Source organism: Hippopotamus amphibius, unplaced genomic scaffold (assembly GCF_030028045.1).
Source record: "Hippopotamus amphibius kiboko isolate mHipAmp2 unplaced genomic scaffold, mHipAmp2.hap2 H_1, whole genome shotgun sequence".
In the NCBI taxonomy this organism is placed as follows: Eukaryota; Metazoa; Chordata; class Mammalia; order Artiodactyla; family Hippopotamidae; genus Hippopotamus; species Hippopotamus amphibius.
Genome location: NW_026648280.1, coordinates 2,370,687 through 2,384,967, shown reverse-complemented (window position 1 = coordinate 2,384,967; position 14,281 = coordinate 2,370,687).

The following is a 14,281-nucleotide window of genomic DNA, read 5'->3' as shown; positions in this document are numbered from 1 at the left end:
AATAAATTTTCATTGAGCACAATACTCAGTATCAGGCACTGTTCTAGGGACATAAGAGACATGACAGATGAAAACCCCTTAGCTCATGCAGGTTGAACACAGAAATGAAACATGGAAGAAAAAGTGTGTAATTTTCCAGTAAGAAATAACATAGAAAGGTCAAAGACTCATCTCCATGCCATCTGAGTCAGATATGAGTGAGACTCAAGGTACAATTAATTCTGAGGCAAAATTGCTCTTCCACTATGAAACTAAATGTTCCATGCTTCCAAAATATAAGAGGGACAGATATAGTACAGACATTTTTGCTGTGAAGGGTAAATGGGAAATAAAGGAGTGAAGGATCCCAAACAAGTCCAAAATCTAACAAGACAAACATCATGAGATCTTATGGCTCATGAATAATCTTCTTGACTCAAAGCTTGCCTTCTAGACCCACTGTGGCAGTGGTCCTGTCCCTACAGCTGTGTTGGATGAGTCTTCCCCCAGGGATCTGCCTGGTAGAAATCCCACCTCCAGGACTCTGGTTGGTTCTACCTTCAAAATATTGGGATGAGTTTTGGTGGTGTGGACCATTGTGGTGGTGGTGGAGATGGCAGAGGGGATGGATTTTGTATCAGTTTTTAAAATATGGTAGCCTGGTTTTTCTGATGGTGATGGTGAGAGAAAGTAAGGTAGGAGTCAGGGATGACACCGAGATTTTTGGTGTTCGGAGGTGGAAGGGTAGAAGCTCCATCCACTGTGTTGGGTGTTCTGTAGTGTGAGTAATTCTCATTGGGGATATCAGCAGTTTGTTTTCGGCCATGTTGAGGGTATGAGATATTTCAGAGGACAAAGAATGGAGTTATTTAGTTATATCCACTATGGAAAACAGTATGGAGTTTCCTCAAATAATTTAAAATAGAACTACTACATAATCCAGTAATTCCACTCCTGGGTATTTATCTAAAGAAAATGGAAACACTAACTAGAAAAGATATACACACCCCTATGTTCATTTCAGATTTGTTTACAATAGGCAAAATATGGAAGCAACCTATGTGCCCATCAATAAATGAATGGATAAAGAAGATGTGTCATATGATATATATATATGATATATATATATATATCATACACACACACACAATGGAATATTATTACTCAGCCATAAAAAAAATCTTGCCATTTGTGAAAACATGGTGGATTTAGAGAGTATTATGCTAAGTGAAATAAGTCAGAGAAAAATACTGTATGATTATACTTACATTTGGAATCTAAAAAATAATAAACAAACATAAGTAAACAGAAATAGAATCATAGATACAAAGAACAAACCTGTGATTGTCAGAGGAAGGGGGGTAGGAGGAGGAAAGAAATAGGTGAAGGAGATTAAGAGGTACAGAATTCCTGTTGCAAAATAAATGAGTCAAAAGTATAAAATGTGCAGTGTGGGGAATACAGTCAATAATTATGCAATATCTTTGTATGGACACATGGAATTTCATGGAGGTTGTCAAAAGGCAAAGACTTCCAGTTATAAGATAAATAAGTACTAGAGATGTAATGTACATCATGATAAATATAATTAACACTGTTGTATGTTACATATGAAAGTTGTTAAGAGAGTAACTCCTAAGAGTACTCATCACAAGGAAAAGTATTTTTCTTCCAATTTTTAAAATTTTGTGTCTATATGAGATGGATGTTCACTAAACTTATTGTGGTCATCATTTCATCATGTGTGTAAGTCAAATCATTATGCTGTACACCTTAAACTTATAAAGTGCTGTATGTCAATTATACCTCAATAAAACTGGAATAAAAAAAACACTATGGTCCCTCTTCATGCACATTTTTAACTAAATGGACCAACTTAACCAAAAGTATTTTAGAACATCAATGGCCATTATGGAAGACATTTGATCTCCCCAAACTTACCTTTATGAAAACTGTTTTGGACAGCCATAAATCTGAAATCATGAAAACTGAATTGGATGCTTATTTTGATTGGTATTTGAGGCTTCTAAATGTTCTTAGGTTTCTAAAATTGCCTCTGTGTAAAATACAATAATTAAATTAGCCGAGGCAAACAATTAAGAAAGATAAAATGGCTTCCAAAGTCTCCCATTTCTCTCCCCTGGCTTTTTTGTCTCAGGATCCACCTCTGGTGCCATCTTCCTACTCCTTTGAACCTATCAAAACCTGCCCTGTTAAAGTAAATCTTCTGAGGATCCAAATAAACACCAAATTACTTATGTTCCCTGGACTAAGCTAAATTTTGAGTCTTAGTTAAACAATTTCCTAAAAGTAACTGAGGACCCCCATTGTTTTGCTGAAGAAGTTAACATGGCTATTTGTATGTACCAACCTGGTTTCGCAGATTTATGTCAGTTAGTCCACATTCTTGTTGGTGAGAGTCAAGCTAAACTTAGATGAAACTAGTTTGATGGGAAAATCCTGGAAGGGATATAGAAAAGCTAAACTCCTGGGAATTCCCTGGCAGTCCAGTGGTCCCTGGTATGCTTTCACTGTTGAGGACCCACGCTCTAGTTGGGGAACTAAGATACCACAAGCTGCACAGTGCCAAAAAACAAACAAACAAAAAAGGCGGAGGAGGAGGAGGAGGAAGAGAAGAAGAAGAAGAAGGAGGAGGAGGAGGAGGAGAAGGAGAAGAAGAAGGAGAAGAAGGAGAGAGAAAAAAAAACCAAACTCCTAACTTTTGGCAAGAGGCTAAGATGCTCCTTGAAAACCTCCACTGAACAATTACAGAAGCCTTTCCTAAGCCAGTTGATTGGAACAGAATTTGGGCTTGCACACAAAAGTCTGATAAACCTGTTCATGAATATTATAAGCAACTTCAGATTATTTTTAAAGAACATTCTGGGGAATTCCCTGGTGGTTCAGTGGTTAGGACTCCTTGCTTCCACTGCAGGGGCCACGGGTTTCAGCCCTGATTGGGTAACTAAGATCTGATCCTGCATGCCCCAAGGCATGACCAAAAAAAAAAAAAAAAAAAAAAAAGACAGAGAACATTCTGGCCTTCCTTCACAGTGGAGTCCACTGGGGTAGCCATTAACTTGGTTTATGAATGGGCTGAATTGGGATCTTTCTCTTTCAGTTAAAAGGACCAAGATGGAACAGGAAACGATGTCCACTCCAGATTTAGTTTGCTAAATCAGTTCACTTGCACCCTAGATGAGTCACCATCTTGCTGCTGCTTTTTACCCAGCAAAGGGCTTGCTGCATGACACACATAGAAGCCAATTATTTGGCACCAGCTTTTGAGAAAAAAAGCTTTACTTTGGCAAGGAGACAGGAGGTAAATCTGTCTCCCCAGTCTGGGCATTGGTCAAACTTTTATGAGTTAGGGGAGGAGGGTTGGTTTGTGGAAGGGCTGGTGGAGCAGGTTTTGATAACTGCCTTCTCATGATGTCCATGTTAACACTCCCTCAAAGAAAAGATTCCCTCCAAGACACCATGGTCTTGCACCTTGCTGTATAATACTAAATTTGTCTCCTTTGAAATTTGAAGGAATATACCCTGTCGTGTTTGACGTATGTTCTTTGTTTTGATGACACATAAGACTACGCTGAAGGCCAGGCTTCAATGGAGCAGTTCCTCAGAGCTGTCTGAGGGGCTGTCTCCCATGTTATAGTCCTCAATTTGGCTCAGATAAAAACTCTTTTCTATCAACAGAGGAATGGATAAAGAAGATGTGGTACATATATACAATGGAATATTACTCAGCCATTAAAAAAAGAATGAAATAATACCATTTGTAGCAACATGGATAGACCTAGAGTTTATCATACTAAGTGAAGTAAGTCAGACAAAGACAAATATCATATGATTTCACTTATATGTAGAATCAAAAAAAACCTGATATGAATGAACTTATTTACAAAACAAAAATAGACTCACATAGAAAACAAACTTACAGTTACCAAAGGGGAAAGGGGGGAGGATAAATTAGGAATTAACAGATACACACTACTATAAATAAAATAGACAAACAACAAGGACCTACTATACAGCACGGGGAACTATGCTCAATATCTCTTGTAATAACCTATAATGGAAAAAAATCTGAAAAAAAATATACCTGAATCACTTTGCCTGTATACTTGAAACTAATACAACATTGAAAAAAAAAACTCTTTTTTATTCCCACTATAGATAATTTATTGATTATTTCTGTTGACATTAGTAATGGTATCCAATACCTATGGTATTGCCTATGTAAATATCTTAACCTTCTTCAATTGTAGAAATTACTGTTCCAACTATCATATTAATGCCATTTAACATGATTACTAAAAAATAATATCATCTGAATCAGTACCACAGGTTACAATCTATTCATTAGTTTCATGATCGTTTTCCCCCAAACCAATTCAATGACAACAGCCTTAACTTCTCATTTGTCTTCTCTTCCGACTTAGGGTCTATCAGCACCCCTACTTACTTTGACAAGAGGACTCCTCCCACTAATATTTATAGCTAGCCAATTTCATTTATCCAAAGAACCCTAAACTGGAAAAAGCTATGGGTCACAATAATTATCATGCTACAAATAGTCTTAATTATAACTTTTACTCCCAAAGAACTAATCCTTTTTTACATTTTATTTGAAGCAACAGTAGTCCCAACACTAATCATTGTTACCCGCTGAGGAAATCAAACAGAACAACTAAATGCGGGACTTTCTTTTTTTATTCTTCACACTGATAGTGTCCCTTCCACTTCTAGTTGTAGTAGTATTCATCCCAAATCTAATACATTCAGTACATTTTCTAGTAATGTTCAGTCCAATCCTGAACCCAAACAATGTTCAGCTCTTGGTCTAATATTTTCCCATGATTAGCATGCATAATAGCATTATAGTAAAAATATCACTCTTATGGTTTACAACTCTGAGTAGGAGAAGCATGCCTAGAAGCTCATATTCTTTGATGCATAGCACTTGCAGCTGTGCTACTCAAACTTGGTGGGTATTGTTTATTAAGAATCACAACAGGGACTTCCCCGGTGGTGCAATGGTTAAGAATCTGTCTGCCAATGCAGGGGACATGGGTTCAAGCCCTGGTCTAGGAAGATCCCACATGCCTCGGAGCACAACTATTGAGCCAGTGTGCCACAACTATTGAAGCTGGCGAGCCTAGAGCCTGTGCTCCACAGCAAGAGAAGCCATTGCAATGAGAAGCCCATGCACTGCAACAAAGAGTAGCCCCTGCTCGCCACAACTAGAGAAAGCCCACACGCAGCAACCAACACCCAACACAGCCAATAAATAAATAAATACATTTATATAAAAAGAGTGAACACATGTATATGCTTAGCTGAATCACTTTGCTGTACACTTGAAATTAACACATTGTAAATCTACTATAATCCAATAAAATTAAAAAAAATAAATTCTCTATCACATGGCATTTCCCTTCCTTATATTATCCTTATGAGGAATAATCATAACTGGCTCAATCTGTTTATGTGAAACAGACTTAAAATCATTCATAACACATTCCTCTGTCAGCCACACAGCACTTGTCACTGTAGCCATTCTTTTTTTTTCACAGTTCTTTTCTTTTTTGTTAATTTATATTTTATACAATTTCAAAAGTTACTTTCCGTTTACAGTTATTACAAAATGTTGGCTATATCCTCTGTGTTGAACAACATACCCTTGAGCCTATCTTACACCCAGTAGTTTGTACCTCCCACTCCCCACCCCAAGTTACCCCTCCTCCCCTCCATAGTCATTCTCATTCAAACACCATGAAACTATATAGGAGCTACAGCTCAAATAATTGTATATAGCTTTACATTATCTATACTATTCTGCCTATTAAAGTCTGTGAACTAATTCACGGTTGAACATAATTGTAGCAAACAGTTTACACTCCTTACACTAATAGCTGCCTGATGACTACTATCAAACCTCACAAACCTAGCCTTACACAAAAATCAATTTAATCATAGAACTGTTTGTACTAATATTCTTATGATCAAATATTACCATTACCCTAATAGGAATTAATATCATCATTACTGCCCAATACTCTATTTATTTTTCTGCAAATAGATTTTATTTGTTTATTATTTTTTCTTAGGATCTATTTTTTAAACTGAAGTATAGTTGATTTACAATGTTGTATTAGTTTTAAAGTGTATAGCAAACTGAGTCCGTTATACATATATACATATATATATTCTTTTTCAGATTCTTTTCCATGATAGGTTATTACAAGATATTGACTATAGTTCCCTGTGCTATACAGTAGGTCCTTCTTGTTTATTTTACACCTATTTATTACTTATATAACATGAGGCAGATATGAATATTATATTAGCAATATTAAACCATCATTCACATGAGAAAATGCCCTCATAGCTCTACTACATATATTACCTTTTCTACTCTTATCACTTAACCCCAAAATTATTTGGGGGCCCATATGTTGTAAATATAGTTTAATAAAAACATTATTGTGAATTTAACAGAAGCTCAAAACTTCATATTTAGCAAAAAGTATACAAGAACTGCTAATTCATGTCTCCGTATACAATAATATGGCTTTTTCAAACTTTTAAAGGATAGAGGTAACCCATCAGTCTTTGGAAACAAAAAATCAGCACAACTCCAAGTAAAAATAATAAATCTATTTGACTCTTTTATACTAATAGCGTTATGTATACTAACTTTACCAGTAGTAATAACTACTTCTAACATATACAAAAATGATCTATGAGTCAAAAATTGGGAATTCCCTTGTGGTCCAGTAGTTAGAACTAGGAGCTTTCCCTGCTGAGGGCTGGGGTTTGATCTCTGGTTGTGGAGCTAAGATCCTACATGCCACGCAGTGCCAAAAAAAAAAAAAAAAAGTCAAGAATTTCCAAGGAGTCCAGCACTGATCTGAGAGAGGAAGGTAGGACTCCAGTTTAAGTTAACAGAAATTGATCTATTTAGAGAAGATGCTGCAGTTTGATTTTATCTGAGTCAGAGGACACTGGGGACTGGAAAAGAAAATTGGGTAACTCTCGTTACACTCAGGAAGTGTCTTTTCTCAAAAAACTCATTATTCCAAGTAATTCTGAACATTAAGGATGACTTCTGTTTACTAGTTCCACATGAAAGGGGCCTGGAAGTTGCCATTCTGATCTCACAGCAAGTAAAAAGCTGAGCAGAATGAAAAATCAACAACTCTTGATTGGACTCACGGAGTGGGTAGGACACATGGCAAATCTTCCAAGATTGAAGAGACCATTGCCGAAATTAATGGCAAGGAGATTAGCCTCTGTATTTTCTTCTAGGAGTTTTATAGTTTTAGGTCTTATATTTCTAATTTTAAGTCATCCTTATTTTTAAAAATAAAATATTTTAGCTTTTTAAAAAGCCATTTTTAAAAAAACAGCTCAGTTTCATTGATCTCTGTAGTCTTTTTGGTCATTATTTCATTAATTTCCACTTGGATCTTTGTTATTTCCTTTTTTCTACTATCTTTGTACTTAGAACTGCTTTTGTTGCACCCCATTAGTTGTGATATATTGTATTTTCATTTGTCTCAATATATTTTCTGAGTTCTCTTTTTGATTCTTCTTTGACCCATTGGTTGCTCAGAAGCATGTTGTTTCATCTACACATATTTGTAAAATTTCCAGTTTTCTTTTTAGAATTGATTTCTAGTTTTGTACCATTGTGGTCAGAAAACTTTTTTTTGATATGATTTCAATCATCTTACATTTATTAAGACTTGTACTGTGGGAACTCCCTAGTCGTCCAATGGTTAGGACCCTGTACTTTGACTGCAGGGATCACAGGTTTGATCCTTGGTTGAGGAACTAAGATTCTGCATGCTGTGTGGGGTGGCCAAAAATAATATATAACACTCAATTAAAAAAAAGACTTGTATTACAGCCTAATATATGATCTATCTTGGACAATGTTCCACGTGCACTTAAGAAGAACATGTACACTGCTGCAGTTGGATGTAAATGTCTGTTAAGTCCATACAGTCTTACGTGTCATTTAAGTCCAATGTTTCCTTATTGATTTTCTGTCTGCATGATATATCCATTGTTTAAAGTGCGGTATTAAAGACCCCTACCATTATTGTACTGCTGTCTATTTCCCCCTTCAGGTCTGTTAATATTTATTTATTTAGGCACTCCTATGTCGGATGCATAAATACTAACAAATATTATATCCTCTTGTTGGATTGACCCTTTGACTTCCTGAAAGCTATTCCATGCAAATTGAAATCAGAAGAAAGCAAGAGTAGCTATACTTAATCAGACAACATAGACTCGAAGCCAAAGACTGTAATAAGAGACAAAGAAGGTAATTATATAATAAGGAGTCTAGAACAAGAGGATATGATCATTTTTATTAAGTTTTGTTAAAAAACATTTATTTATTAATTTACTTATTTATTTGGCTGCATCAGGTCTTAGTTGTGGCATGTGGGATCTTTTGTTGTGGTGCATGGGCTCCAGAGCACATGGGCTCAGTAGTTGTGGCACACAGGCTCTCTAATTGTGGCACGTGTGCTTAGTTACCTTGCAGCATGTGGGATTTTAGTTCCCTGACCAGGGTTTGAACTCACGTCCCCTGCACTGGAAGGCAGAATGTTAACCACTGGACCACCAGGGAAGTCCCTGACCATTTTTAAATTTGACATAAAATTCACATAACATAAATTTAACCACTTTATCATTTTAAAGTGTAGAATTCAGTTGCATTAGTGCACTCAAAATGTTATGCAACCATTGCTTTATCTATTTCCAAACACTTTTACTGCCCCCAAAGGGTACATATATCCATTAAAGCAGTCACATTCCACTATCCGCCCCAGGTCTGACAACCACTCAATTTGATCTTTTAGTTTACCTGACAGAGTCAGACATTTTATGCAGCTGCTTTATAGTTTATCTCAATAAATCCTAAGATTGATTTCCACTCTGTGAGAATGTACAACCTCATAGTCATTTGCATGCCAAAAGGATGAGATGTAAAAGCTTAACTCCAAACTCTCATATTATTCTTGGAATATGACTTCATATTTATACAATTTCATACACTGTAAATATTTATTGGGGCTAAGTTCATGCAATGAGCTGTACTGAATACCTCCATTCACACAGTCTTCACCATCAGGTCAAGGGTGTGTCTGGTAAACCACAAAGACTTGAATACTTTCCAATCAGCTAAATGGACCACCAACTAACATTTCCCCTAGTAGTCTAACTCAGTCCGGCCTGAGTAATTTTATGATGAAACAGCAACATAAAATTTTACCTGTGCCCAATGACAGCTAATGAATACTGTTAAACAAAGAAGCCACAATAGATAAAACAGCTTATTTAACCACACTGATGCCACCACCACATACACACACCCTTCACAAAATGAGCACTTGATGACTTGTACTAACTTTTTCATTCTCAATTATTTCATTTCTTCCCATGCCTGTCCCTCCATTCATTTCTTATTACCCTTGCAACAAATTACTACAAATGTAGAAGCTGAAAATGGTATAACTGTATTTTTTAAAATTTTATTTGGCTGTGTTGGATCTTAGTTGAGGCACATGGCATATTCACTGAGGCTCTAGTTTCCTGACCAGGGATTGAACCCAGGCCCCCTGCATTGGGAGTATGGAGTCTTAACCACTGGACCACCAGGGAAGTCCCATGAAAAGAGTACAAATATATTCTTGCAGTTTCCTTAGACAATGTATAGTTGGGTCTTGCTTTTTGACCCACTCTGAAACTCTTAATTAGTGCATTTAGACCATTCCCATCAAAGTGATTATTGATGCAGCTGGATTGATATTTACCATATTTTTAATAAATTCTATTTGTTGCCCTTGTTCTTTGTTCCAAATTTTGCATTCAACTCTTTTCTTTTCTTTTTGTGGCTTAAATGGAGCATTTTATATGATTATATTTTCTCTCATTTCTTACTGTATCAGTTACACTTCTTTTTAAACTTATTTTAGTGCTTGCTCTAGAGTTTGCAATCAACATTGACAACAAATCCAAGTCCTCTTTCAAATAGCACTGTACCACTCACAGATGGTGAGTGTCATAATAAAATATTCCCATTCTTCCAGTACTTTGTATCATTGATGTCATTCATTTCACATATAAATACACAGACACAGATACACACACACACACGATGTGCATACTCATACAATAAGCATATGTAATAGAGTACACTGTTGGTATTATTTTGAACAAGTTTTTCTCTGTGGGATCAATTAAGAAAAATAACTTTTTATTTTACCTTATTTCTTCTTTGATGTTCTTTTATGTAGGTCTAATTTTCTGACCTCTACAATTCTCCTAGTCTCTAAAGTTCTTTTAACATTTCTTGCAAGGCAAGTGGTATGATATAAATATTTATGTCCCCTAAACTTCCTATATTGAAATTCTAACCACCAAAGATGATAGTAATAGGAGGTAGGGACTTTAAGAGGTGTTTCCTGGGGGGTGGAGTCATCATGAATGGGATTAGTGCCTTTATAAAAGAGGCTCCAGAGATATCCCTAGCTCCTTCCACCATGTGAGGACACAGCAAGGAGGTGCCAACTACGAACCAGGAGGTGGGTCCTCAGCACAGAATTGCCCATGCTGTCACCTTGATCTTGGACTTCCCAAGCCTCCAAAAGTGTGAGAAATAGGGACTTCCCTGGTGGCACAGTGGTTAGGAATCCGCCTGCCAATGCAGGGGATATAGGTTCGATCCCTAGTCCCGGAAGATCCCACATGCCATGGAGCCGCTAAGCCTGTGTGCCTAGAGTCCATGCTCCACAACAAGAGAAGCTACCTCAATGAGAAGCCCACACACCACAATGAAGAGTAGCCCCCGCTGTCCACAACTAGAGAAAGCCCACAGGAAGCAACAAAGACCCAATGCAGCCAAAAATTTAACAGAATAAAATAAATTTAAAAATTTAAAATTAAAAAAAAATACCAAAAGTGTGAGAAATGTTTACTTTTTAATAAACTACCCAGTTTGTGGTATTTCATTTTAACACCCAGAATGGACTAAGATTGCAGATTTACTGGCATCAAATTTCCTATTTTTGTTTATTTCAGAAAGGCTTTGATTTCCCTGCAGTATCAAAGGATAATTTTGCCAGGGACGAAACTCTAGTTTGATGGTTTTTTCCTTTTCCAATTCTTCAGTTATTTCACCTCAATCTCTTCTTGCCTGCACAGTTTCTAAGAAGACAATCTAATTCTTATCTTTGTTAAGCTATAGGTAAGGCATCTCCCTCCTCTCCATGCCCTGACTTCTTTCAGGATTTATCTTTGATTTTCTATAATTTGAAAACAATATCACATGTAGAATTTTAGCATTGATCCTGTTAAGTGCTCTCTGAACTTCCTGGTTCTGTGGTTCCTTATCTGACATTAATTTCTCCCCTAACAATATATCTTGCATAATCTAATCACTGAGTCCCTGGTTGGCTCCTGAAACCAAATATGAGATTTGTAAGATTTTTTTTTTTGATGTGGACCATTTTTTAAAGTCTTTATTGAATCTGTCACAATATTGCTTGTGTTTTATGTTTTGGTTTTTGGCCCCAAGGCATGTGGCATCTTAGCTCCCCAAACAGGGATGGAACCCACACCCCCTGCACTGGAAGTTGAAGTCTTAACCACTGGACTGCCAGAAAAGTTCCCAAATATGAGACAACTCAAAGGCTGAGTCCTGCTTTTTCACCTCAGAGTGAGAACATCAAGTTTTGCATGCTGTCACCAGGGTGCGCCGAGATGTGGACCTGGGTGGCTCTGAGTGTTCCTACCAGATGCACGAACTGTGCTGCATCCCTCAGCGGTCTCCAGGGGCAGATCTACCAGAACTCTGGGCAGGACACAGCCTTAGGCGATTAGCTTCTAGGGGGAGAAGCAGGGATTCACCACAGAGGGTCCTCCCTGAGCCTCCACAGGGGGCAGACACATGCTAGGTGTCTCCTGTGGTCCCTGCACTGTCCCAGCCTTCCCACCCAGCTTTGTGGGTCTGGTTCTCCCTGCTATGGTCCTCCATCATCACCATACCCATATGCTCTCTTTTGAGATACAACCTCAGATCACAGGTGTCCCCGCTGCCTTGACACATGCGCATCTTGGAGGAAAAAATATAACCTGGTCCCTCTTAGGGTGTAGAGCAGAGAAAGCATGTCCCAGACCCCTGCCCTGCACAATCCCAGCCCCAGTACTTATGAGACACTAGCCCAAATGGGAAGGTAGGCGGTGGCCCTGCATCTAGAATGTGGTCCTGGGGTCCAGGTATCTGAAATACCAGCCAAATAGGTGGTAAGACCCATAGAAGGTAAACACAGCTGGAAACAAACAGTCAACAATTACAGAAAGGTAGAGATGAAAAGAACTTTGGAGAGTTCAGAAGGTGAGAATCCCTTGCAAGGTAACCAAGGGGTCAGCGGAGGCAACTCAGAATAGTGTGACTACTCTGATAACCTGTCACTAATAAGGTGAGGAAAACCAGGGTCTCCCCCTGGCCAATTAGAATTATGTCTCTGAGGCCTCTGAGCCTCCAACCTGCCCGCTGCCCCCGCAGCTGTTGTCTACCTGGCCTTGTAAAGTCTCCTCCTGCACCTGCTAAGTTTAGTTTTCCACCCAAACCCCGGGGGACCTCAAGTAGAATTTTTCAGCTCCTTCTCTGATCACATTCCACATGGGAGGATTTACACTGCAGAAACACTACAAAGCAAGACTACATTTACTGTATTACTGAATGCCTGGACTTAAGTGATGGAGATGATCAGATGCAGACTGATCTTGAACGTGTGTGGGATTTGTGGTCATGACACAGAAAATTTGAGGAAAAATAACAAGGAAATATCCTATCTGCATTAAAAACAATTATTCCACACAGCAAATGTTGCTCACTTCATTTAAGAATGAGTAAAATTCCGGGACTTCCCTGGTGGTCCAGTGGCTAAGACTCAAGGCTCCCAATGAAGAGGGCCCAAGTTTGATCCCTGGTCAGAACTAGATCCCACATGCTGCAACTGGGAGTTCGCATGCCACAACTAAAAAAAAAAAAAAAAGATTCTGCATGCCACAACAAAGAACCAACACAGCCAAATAAATAAATACATTGGAGGGGGAAAAAAAAGAATGGGTAAAATACCAAGTGTCTTTGTTGTTTCACTGTCTTATTTATAAATAAAACAGGAAACAGCCATAATGCATATTTTTTAAAAAAGCAAATAACAAGGACTGAAATAGCACAAAAAATTATATATACAGGTGGCAAATAAAGACCTGCAAAATGCTCAAAATCATGAATCATTAGAAAAATGCAATTAAAACCACACTGAGATAACAATGCACACTTACTAAAAGGGCTGACACGAAAGATTAACCATGTCAAGCACTGGCAGGAATGTGGAAGAAACGGAACTCTCTAACATACTGCTGGTTAATATGCACAAAAAGTACAATCATTTTAGATCTACCCTGTGACTCAGACTTTTAAGTAAGTTACTGACACAAGATAAAAGAAACATACATCCATATCAACTGACACAAATGTTCGTAACAGGTTTATTTCAATAGCCACAACCTAGAAATAACCTAAAGACCCTAAGTAAGTCAACAGTGACATATCCAAAGATAAGAATATTACCTAGGGGGAAAAAAAAAAAAGAGAGAGAGAGAGAGATGAGCTACCCATATCTCATAGTACTTACAAAACATAAAGGAAATCAGAAAAAACAGTTTATTATTCCAATCATATAAATACAAAAAGATGCAAAGGTTATACAAGGGAAAGTAACTTAATGGTTACCTCACAAGTATCACGTGACACCATGTCCCTGAAAATTGTAGTCTTTGTTGGAATGCTGCCAGCAAACTCAAATGGACAAACACTGGGTCAGGTCCACGGCCAAGGTAGTCAGAGGGAAACACCCCCTAGTGTTCAGGTGACTCCTAATTTGGCCAATATATTGGAGGACAGAGTCAGCTTCCCTGAGAACACTGGATTGGTGACTGATGCACACTGCCAGGCGAGAGATGTGAAATGGTCTTCCCACATAACTGGGGATTCTCCCCACCATGCACGCTCAGGATGCATGAGAGGCAACTCCGACAGATAGCTCCTCAGAAAGTTTCCTCCAGTGCCCTTATACTGAACACGGAAATTGCACATTTCGTGCACATCTATGCCTTTGTGTAGTGTGAACTTTCTGATGTTGAAAGAAGTTAGATTTTCCTACACAGTAAGTCCCCTGTATGTGAACCTTCAAGCTGCAAACTTTCA